We start from the raw sequence: 9,972 nt of genomic DNA, 5'->3' as shown, positions 1-9,972 counted from the left end.
TTCAAATGACAATAAAGCCACTTTTGTGGGTTCTACAGCAAAAGCAGGGAAAGGTCAAACCTTGGACCTTTCAAGTAGATGGCAGTGGCTGTAACCACTGTGTGACCTGCACAGAAGTGGGAAGGCTGGAAATATATTCACTCCCAGCAGCCTATTTCATAAAAAAAAAAATTGCATAAGTGCACACTTCAAAAACTCCTCTGAGTAAATTAAACATCCTATGACTTCTGAGGACTGCTATAAAGAAGTATAGTTTAGTATTAGGGGGGCGTGGTGGCGCAGTGGGTTGGTCCGGGTCCTGCTCTCCGGTGGGTCTGGGGTTCAAATCCCACTTGGGGTGCCTTGCGACAGACTGGCATCCTGTCCTGGCTGTGTCCCCTCCCCCTCCAGCCTTACGCCCTGTGTTGCCGGGTTAGGCTCCGGTTCCCTGTTACCCTGTATGGGACAAGCGGTTCAGACAATCTGTGTGTGTATGAGTTTAGTATTAACAGTTGACATGAAAAATTCTAGTTTTTTTGCCTAAGGACACCGATATGGCGGGTAGCTGTTATTTAGACACCACATCTTCCGGTTCTATTCTGGTCATTCACATTCCCCACCATCATTCTCTGAAACAGTTTGTGATCAGAATTGCGAAAGATACTCCGTTCTATTCCATCAGTCACATGTGAGTCACATGCATGAGGAACTGAGTTTAGGCTAATATCATTTCTCTTTCCATCCTCATTTCCCTGGCAGTACTTCTGAATTAAGGATTAACCTTTGCCTCCTCTACCAGCTTCATGACTTCTTGCATATCTTTTAAACAGTATTCTCATTTGCTTACCCACATCTGACATTTTATCACAATCTCCAGCTGCTACCCAACTAGTTGTTTCAAATGTTTCCTTCTCACTTTGCGCACTGACAGATCTCTAAGAGCTCTCAGCATTTCTTGTTGGGATAAATGGGATGTGAACTGAGCCAAACAAACATACAAGGGGGTGGAAAAGGGGGTTCAGGAACTGACCATCTTGGTAACAAAGAAGTCGGATTCCAAGGAGAGGAACTTCAGCAGCAGGTTTTGAGCTGCTCCCATGCCTCCTGGGTCAGCTGGGAGATGTCTGGCACAAATCCAGCAAACAATAACTCAACCAACAAACCAAAATGAAATCAACCATATGACACAGGGAGTCGACCCGGGGAAGTCTACAGACTGATCACGACAAACCAAGCAACTAACCGACCCGTAGCAGCTAGGGAAAGTGGCTCAGACTAGTTAACCAGCAAATCAACTAACTAACCATTCTGAAGACAGCTGAGGAGAGTCTTAAAAAAAAGAAACAACAAACCAGTCAATCATTTGTGATCAGAATTGTGAAAGATCACTTCATTCCAGTTTGATCAGTCGAACAGTCAGTGTAGAGACAAAGGAAACAGTCACTCACTCTGTCAGTAAGATGACACGCTCCTTCAGGCATTTTCACTAGGAAACATTTTAAAGTATGAGCACCTGCAAAAAGACATGTTATTATCTAATGAATGTAGAAATATAATAAAGTAATGTAACGCAAATGTTTATAAATCTCCAAAAAAATTCTGATGTATCTCCAAAAAAATGTTAATACAGTGTATCTCCAAAAAATTACTAGGAAGGTGATCAGGAATCGTGGATATTCTGATAAAGTTTTATGCAGCTACTTGGGTGATGAGCATTGGTTCATATGGTGGAAAGAAACAAACTAACTGCACTTAAGAATCACACATTTGAATGTCTCTTTCCGCTAATGTAATGAACACATTGTATTTTCTACGAGATGTACGTCACTCCGGAGAAAAGTGTCTGATAAATGAATACATGTACATGCGGATGTAGAAGAGTTCCTGAAAGTGAAATAAAAATAACTTTTAATTCCCACAAAAGTGAAGTCTTGTAAGGAGACTCTGGACCCCGATCAGGCCAAGTAGTTACTAAAAGCGGATGGTCTGGATGCATGGTGTTCAAATTCAGCAGTGTACTACACGGAATGTTATTTGGGAATGAAAATTATGCAAATACATGTATTCAAAAAGTAAATGTGATGAACTGAGTGGTGGTAGGACCTGAAGGCAATACGTGATGAAACAGCCTCCAGAGACTCTGTTTTACCTTTACATGTTAGTAATTTAGCCAAAGCATTTTTCCACAGTAGCTGTCATTGACATGGAAAAATTTTTCTTTTGCGGGTGTTTATTGCCAGGACCCAGATCAAGTGCCTGAGCTGCCATTCTTGTGAAAATGTTACTTCAATCCTTCCACAAATAAGTTATGGTCATAAAAGCATTTAGAACTTGACCACAGGTCAGCAAACATGCAACACAAGGCAAATTTTCTGAAAGTAAGACGTTAGAATTGTTTGACGTTCAGTCATCAGCTTGTTGTTCTGTTTGTAGCTTTAAAAACACAGTGATACTTTATTTGGATCACCTGCCCATTTACACTCACAGCACCCCCGACACACAGTGAATCACATAACTGTTTGATATCATAAAGCATATAAAACATGCAGACTTGGTTAAGGGGTCCAATTAATATTAGAGTACATGTCAGAATAGGCAAGACGTGATCAGGTTTTGTTGTGAATTTGGTATGATTGCTGGTGCCAGAGAGAAGCAACTCAGAAATGACCTCTCTCCTTTTTTTTCCATTTTTATGTGTTATATTCCATTTATTTAGCAGACACTTTTCTCCAGAGCAAATTCCAATGAACTCTATGTAGTGTTATGAGCCCACACACCTTATTCACTGCGGTGACTTACACTGCTAGATACATTACTTACACTGGGTCATCATCCATACATCAGTGGATATCTCTCTCTCTGTCACTCACACACTATGGAGGAATTTGAACAGCATGTCTTTGGAGTGTGGGAGGAAACCAGAGCACCCCACCTCTCGCCCCACCCAGGCCCTGTGACACAGCAGCTCTACTCGCTGTGCCACCAGGCCGCCCACATAATCACAGTATAACTAAACTATGGTGCTGGCTCAGTTCCTACGTCCATGGCCACAGTTTGCTCGCAACTAATACTTCCGGCAGGATAACATTCCATGTCTCGAAGTATGCATCACCTCGGGATGCCTTCACAGACATCGACACAAACTCGATTTTAATCCAGTGGCCTGCTGGGTCTCCAAATCGCAGCCCTGAAGAATCCCCCCGATGCAAGAGAAACAGAATGTAACAAAAAAATTTGCAGAAATATTAATACTATGAAGTCAGCTCACTTTGGAACATTTCCAGCACTTTGCTGAATCCTTGCGTGAAAGAATTCTGGCTTCTCTGGAGGCAAAACAGGTCCTACCAGGTAGTAGATAAGAGTACTTATAGTAAGTGATGGATAGATGCATTTCCTTGTACATCTATTTCGAAGACACAAAGTTACTTACCGGGTAAGGACAGAAATGCAGCTTGTATATATGAATACCCAGCCCCAGTGGTCTAATGGAGGGAGCCATGTAAATTATTAAGGGAGTACTTAAAAAACAAACTGATTATGAAGGCTCTATAAATGGGTCGATCGATGCAAGCAGCTGAAAAGTATTGGATAAATTAATATAAACATTAGTTCACATAGTTGCTTATAATTGCAGGACAGCATCAAAAACGGTCGACACCGAAGATGAAATGTCACCTGTGCCCGGTTGGGGGGCCGGATAGAGGCGTTGGACAAAACCAGGCAAACAAAATCAAAAGGACCATTTTTTGGCCAGTTACTCTTTAGGTAAACCACAACTAAACCAAAACCAGACTCATTCCCCCAGGATTCCTCTCAAGTTCTCAGACCAGCTGCCTTTGAAGTCTTTGTTGATTAGCAATGAAGTGGCAGCAGCTGGTCTTACATTTACATTTATACATTTAGCAGATGCTTTTCTCCAAAGCAACGTACAGTATACAACAGAAGTGAGTACACCCCTGTGCAATGTCACTGAAATATCAAATGATTCAAAATTGTATCACCTCTTAAAAATTGCATCATTTCTAAATTGAACAGTAGGGTATTTGCTTTTATGGAAAATTTAAAACTAACAGTTTAGATTTACTGTATTAAAATACAGGAGCCACAGTAGGAACTCAATTCAACAGAAGTCAGTACACCTCCTAAAATAATTCCACAGACAGTGCACTTATTGCACAATCTAGCTCTGAAAAACAGATGGGCAAGTGCTTCAGACTTGGCACAAGGGTTATCAATGGAAATCAGAGTTTCTGTGACAGCTCAAACAGTGCAAAGGACATTGCATAATGTCAGCCTCTATGGACACTTGCTCTTCGGCACGAAACTGCAAGATTAAGCTTTGCTAAAGAACACCACAAGAAGCCTGATGAATATTAGGAGCATATTTTTTTGGTCAGAGGAGACCAAAATAAATTTATTCGGCTCAGATGGGGTCCAGCACGTTTGGCATGAACCTGGCTAGGACTACCACAGTGAATGCATAGTCTCGACACTGAAGCACAAGGGTGGGAGTGTCATGATATGGGGCTGCATGAGTGCAAAAGGTGTTGGGGAGATGACATTTAAAGATGGCACCATGAATGCCTGTGGATATACCAAAATACTGGCTGAAAAAGTAAATCCCTGTCTCCAGAAACTTGGCAGAAGAGGAATATTCTGGCACGATAACAATCCAAAGCACACTGCCAAAATCAGGTAAGAGTTTCTAAAAAAGAAAAAGTGAGGTGAAGCCTATGACTTAGCCAAGTATGCTGTCGGACTTGAATCCAGTAGAACACATCTGGGGTATTTTAAAGAGAACGGTAGAGTAACACAACTCCTAAAGCAAAGAGCAGCTGAAAAAAATTGTCTCTGAAGAATGGCAGAACAACTCTCCAGATATTTGTGCAACACTGTTATCTTCCATGCCGAGGAGGACTGAGTCTGTCATCAAAAATAAAGCTGGACATACCAAGTATTGAAAAAAAATTAAAATTTTGAATCTCACTAATGAAAGGTATACTGACTTTTGTTGCATTGAGTTCCTATTGTGGGGCTTGTATTTTTAATATAGTAAATTTAAACTCTTTTAAATTTTACATAAGAGCAAATACCCTACTGTTCAATTTAGAAATAATACAATTATTGAGAGGTGATACAATTTTGAATCATTTGACAGTTAAGTGATATCTCTCCAGCTCATGTACGATGTAAATATTCATGCACCGTAACTTCATGAGCATTACCAGATAAAGCTTTTATTCAGCCACTACTCTGGCATTGTTTTTGTTTCCTTGTGTATCTTATAATGCTTTTTTAAAAAAAAAAAAATTGGTAGGAGGGTATCGGGATTTGTCTATCCTGTGTTTTATGCACCTACTTGAACAATGAACCTTGGTGCAGCAAATGGTAGGTAACAAACTAGGTTTGCTTGAGACTTTCATGTCTGCAGCTGTGTCTCTTTCTCTTAATGTAATGCATAAATTGTACTTTTGCTGAGATGTACATCGCTTTGGACAAAAGCGTCTGCTAAATGAATAAATGTAAATGCATTGCACAGGGGTGTACTCACTTCTCTTGTATACTGTACACCTCATAGAAAATACAATGTGTTCATTACATTAGCAGAACGAGACACTTAGATGCAGACGTGTGATTCTTAAGTGCACTTAATTTGTTTCTTTCCACCATATGAACCAATGTTCATCACATGAGTAGCTCTATTAAACTTTATCAGGATATCCACAATTCCTGATCACCTTCCTAGTAATATTTTTTTTTGAGATAGAGAAACATCATGGTCTTCATTAATTAACCCTCTGTAGCATGGCAGTGATGGGCAGTGGAGGATGCTGTCCATCACTTTATCCCCATCCCTGCCAGGACAGTCCAATCTGCCAGCTCACAGAGCTCAAATCAAAGGGATATCCTGCACAATAGTGCCTCCCAATGATTATTATCTTGCATTTAGCTGGTTATTTTTAAAATCTTTCTCTTTACTCCTCCTCTCTCCGGTCAGAGCATAGGACCTTTACTGCATGTCTCTATCGGTCTCTGTCCTGGGCTTCCTGCTTTGCCTCTCCGCAGAACATCTTGATCTTCCGTAGCTCTGTCTGCAGGCTTCGTCTCCATGTGAGGAGTGGCCTTCCTCTTCTCGGTTTACCCAGTGGGTTCCGATCCAAGGCCATGTCTTTAAAATGGTGTCATACAATGCCAGACACACTACTGTAAATCCCCTAAAATTATTCACCCATTTACACAGGAGAAAAACATAACATCCCCTCGTACGCACGAGGTTGTTTAGAGTCACAGGTTTACCTGAAATACAGGTTTGCGCCATGGGGGAAACCCATACCAGCTCCAGGAAAACATGCAGCTTACAAACAGACTGAGCTGAATTCAGACCTACACTCGAACCCACAGTCAAGGCAGGGGTCAATGTCCCGTTGACCTTATATTATTTTTGAGGAATGGTGTTTGGTTGTAACCCCTAACACCGACCGCTCCACCTGCTGAAAAATAACACTGGTTTCCCGCACTGCAGCATGACACCACATTTCTGATTGTTTGGGTCTCAGTCAGTGTTTGGGTGTGTAGCAGAGATTTTGTATTCTTTACAAAACTATCCATCTGTGATCCTTTTTGAGTTACTTTTACCTTAAAAAAACACTCAGAAGCAAAAAAGAGCATTCTGGCGTTGCTAAAATGAACAAGTGGAACGCAACTGATTTACAAATGAAAGCAAAATAACAGTGCAGCATAAAAATATAATTCTAATACTGTATGGTATTTATAGTATTACTACTCTGTATTACTATTGCTGGCCTGCTTGTGCACTACCGCACTACTGCCTCACAGTGGCTATTTGGGTGTTGGTTTGAATCTCGCTCAGTCTGTGTGGACTTGGCATGTTCTCTCCTTGTCTGTGAATTGAACTCTCTAATTTGCCCATGGTGTGTGAATGTGTGCACGTGTGACTGGCATCCTATCCTGCTCCAAGTGACTCCAGGATAGGCTCCAGAGTGCCACAAACCTGACCAAGACAAGTGGTTGTTGAAAGTAAGTACGTTACTATTATTTTAATATCCGAATTAGTGAAAAAATATGACAAAGCCCTGTTATACAATACGACATTCATGCAAGTTAACTGTTTTTATATCTTTATGGTTCATATAATGTAGTACAAGGAAATTTGTGAACTAGGACAAAATCAACTCACAATGGGATTATTGAAATGGAATCCCATGCTAAACCAAGGACCATCTGTAACTGATATATAACAGCAGTACATCTCATCATATTCATGTTTTGCGATGAGGCAAAGGTTTAGAAACAAAATAATAATAATTACAACACAAAAGAACAAGCCATACTTCAAAGTATATTATACTGAGATAGTTGCCAGTGCAGTCATACCACAGAAATGAAGTGGTAAAATGGCTAATAAAGTACACCAAATCGTTCTTGATGCTGTTTCTGACATTTACCACATATTTACTAAGAGATTACTGTAGAAAGTAAATAAAATAACCCAGCCAAGACATAGGGTTGACCTGTTACCCATACACTATGCTATACATTGTGATGCCACAAGGGGGTATCGTATTGTTAGAAAATAGAAATCAATGTGGAGCATCACTTGCATTTACATTTATTCTTTTCGCAGATGCTAATATCCAAAGCGACGTACATCTCAGAGAAAATACAATTTGTACATTACATTTTCAGAAAGAGACACAGTTGCAGACATGTGATTCTTAAGTAAATCTAGTCTGTTACTTTCCACTTGATGCACCGATGTTCATCGCTCGATCAGATCACAGACACAGAGCAACAACACCCGGACTCTGTTATAATCATTTTCGGGGACTTGAATAAAGCGAATCTCACCCGTGAGCTGCCAAAATACAGACAACACGTTACATCTCCTACCAGAGACAGTAATATAATGGACCACTGTTACACCACAATAAAAGATGCATATCACTCTGTCCCACGGGCAGCTTTGGGACTCTCTGATCACTGCCTGGTTCATCTTATACCGACCTACAGGCGGAAACTGAAATCAGCTAAACCTGTAATAAGGACTCTTAAAAGATGGACTGAGGAAGCAGAGCAGGACTTACAAGCCTGCTTCGAGTGCACCGATTGGAGTGTTTTTGAGGCTGCTGCTAGTGATCTGGATGAGCTCACAGACTATGTAACATCATATGTCAGTTTCTGTGAGGATATGTGCACCCCTACCAGGACTCGTTTAACATACAACAATGACAAACCGTGGTTCACTGCAAAACTCAGACAGCTTCGTCGGGCCAAAGAAGACGCCTACAAGAACGGGGACGGAGTCTTGTATAAACAGGCCAAAAACACACTGGCAAAAGAGATCAGAGTGGCTAAGAGAAACTACTCTGAAAAGCTGAAGAAACAGTTTTCAGCCAACGATCCTGCATCGGTGTGGAAAGGCCTGAAAGACATCACAAATTACAAGACACCACCCCCCGGCACCGTGTCAACTCAACAACTAGCCGACGATTTGAATGAGTTTTATTGCAGGTTTGAAAAACCCTGTCTCACACCCCATACCCATTCTGACCTTCTCTCCATGCATCCACCAACACCTCCAGCAACCCCATTCTTCCCTCCTCCTACACTGTGGGTCTGTAAAGAGGAGGTGCGTCGGGTCTTCCGGAAACAGAAGACAAGGAAAGCACCAGGCCCAGACGGTGTTTCACCAGCCTGTCTAAAAACCTGTGCTGACCAGCTGGCCCCTATCTTCACAAAGATCTTCAACAGATCACTGGAGATGTGCGAAGTTCCTTCCTGCTTCAAACGCTCCACCATCATCCCCATCCCAAAGAAACCCAAAATCACAGGACTGAACGACTACAGGCCTGCTGCCCTAACGTCTGTGGTCAAGAAGGCATTTGAAAGACAGGTGTTGGCCTACCTGAAGGACATCACTGGACCCTTGCTGGACCCACTACAGTTTGCTTATCGAGCAAACAGGTCTGTGGATGATGCAGTCAACATGGGACTGCACTACATCCTGCAACATCTGGACAAACCAGGGACTAATGTGAGGATCCCGTTTGTGGACTTCAGCTCGGACTTCAACACCATCATCCCACACCTCCTCCTGTCCAAATTAACCCAACTCTCTGTGCCCACCTCCATCTGTCGGTGGATCACCAACTTCCTAACGGACAGGCAGCAGCTAGTGAGGCTGGGAAAATTCTCATCCAATACTCGCATGATCAGTACTGGCACCCCCCAGGGATGTGTGCTCTTCCCACTGCTCTTCTACCTGTACACCAACAACTGCACCACAAAAGACCACCTCTGTTCAGCTCCTGAAGTTCGCAGACGACACCACACTCATTGGCCTCATCCGGGATGGTGACGAGTGTGCTTACAGACAGGAGGTCCAAGAGCTGGCTGTCTGGTGCAGTCATAACAACCTGGAGCTGAACACGCTCAAAACAGTGGAGATGATTGTGGACTTTAGGAGAAACACCTCAGCACTATCCCCACTCACCATCATGAACAGCACTGTGGCAACAGTGGAGTCATTCAGGTTCCTGGGCACCACCATCTCACAGGACCTGAAGTGGGAGCCCCACATAGACTCCATCGTGAAGAAGACCTAGCAGAGGTTGTACTTCCTTCGCCAGTTGAGGAAGTTCAACCTGCCACAGGAGCTGCTGATGCAGTTCTACTCTGCAGTCATCCAGTCTGTCCTTTGCACCTCTATAACTGTCTGGTTCGGCTCAGCTACGAAATCAGACATCAGAAGACTACAGCAGATAGTTCAGACTGGAAGAATCATCGGCACACCCCCCCCCCCCCCCCCCCAGCTCTCAGAGAACTGCACTTGTCCAGAGTCAGTAAAAGGGCTAGCAAAATCATTCTAGACCCCTCATGTCCAGGTCACTTCCTCTTCGAACCTTTGCCATCTAGCCAGCGCTACAGAACACTGAGCACCAGGACAGCCAGGCACAAGAAGTTTCTTTCCTC

Source organism: Scleropages formosus, chromosome 9 (genome assembly GCF_900964775.1).
Source record: "Scleropages formosus chromosome 9, fSclFor1.1, whole genome shotgun sequence".
Lineage (NCBI taxonomy): Eukaryota > Metazoa > Chordata > Actinopteri > Osteoglossiformes > Osteoglossidae > Scleropages > Scleropages formosus.
This window is presented reverse-complemented; position numbering follows the sequence as displayed.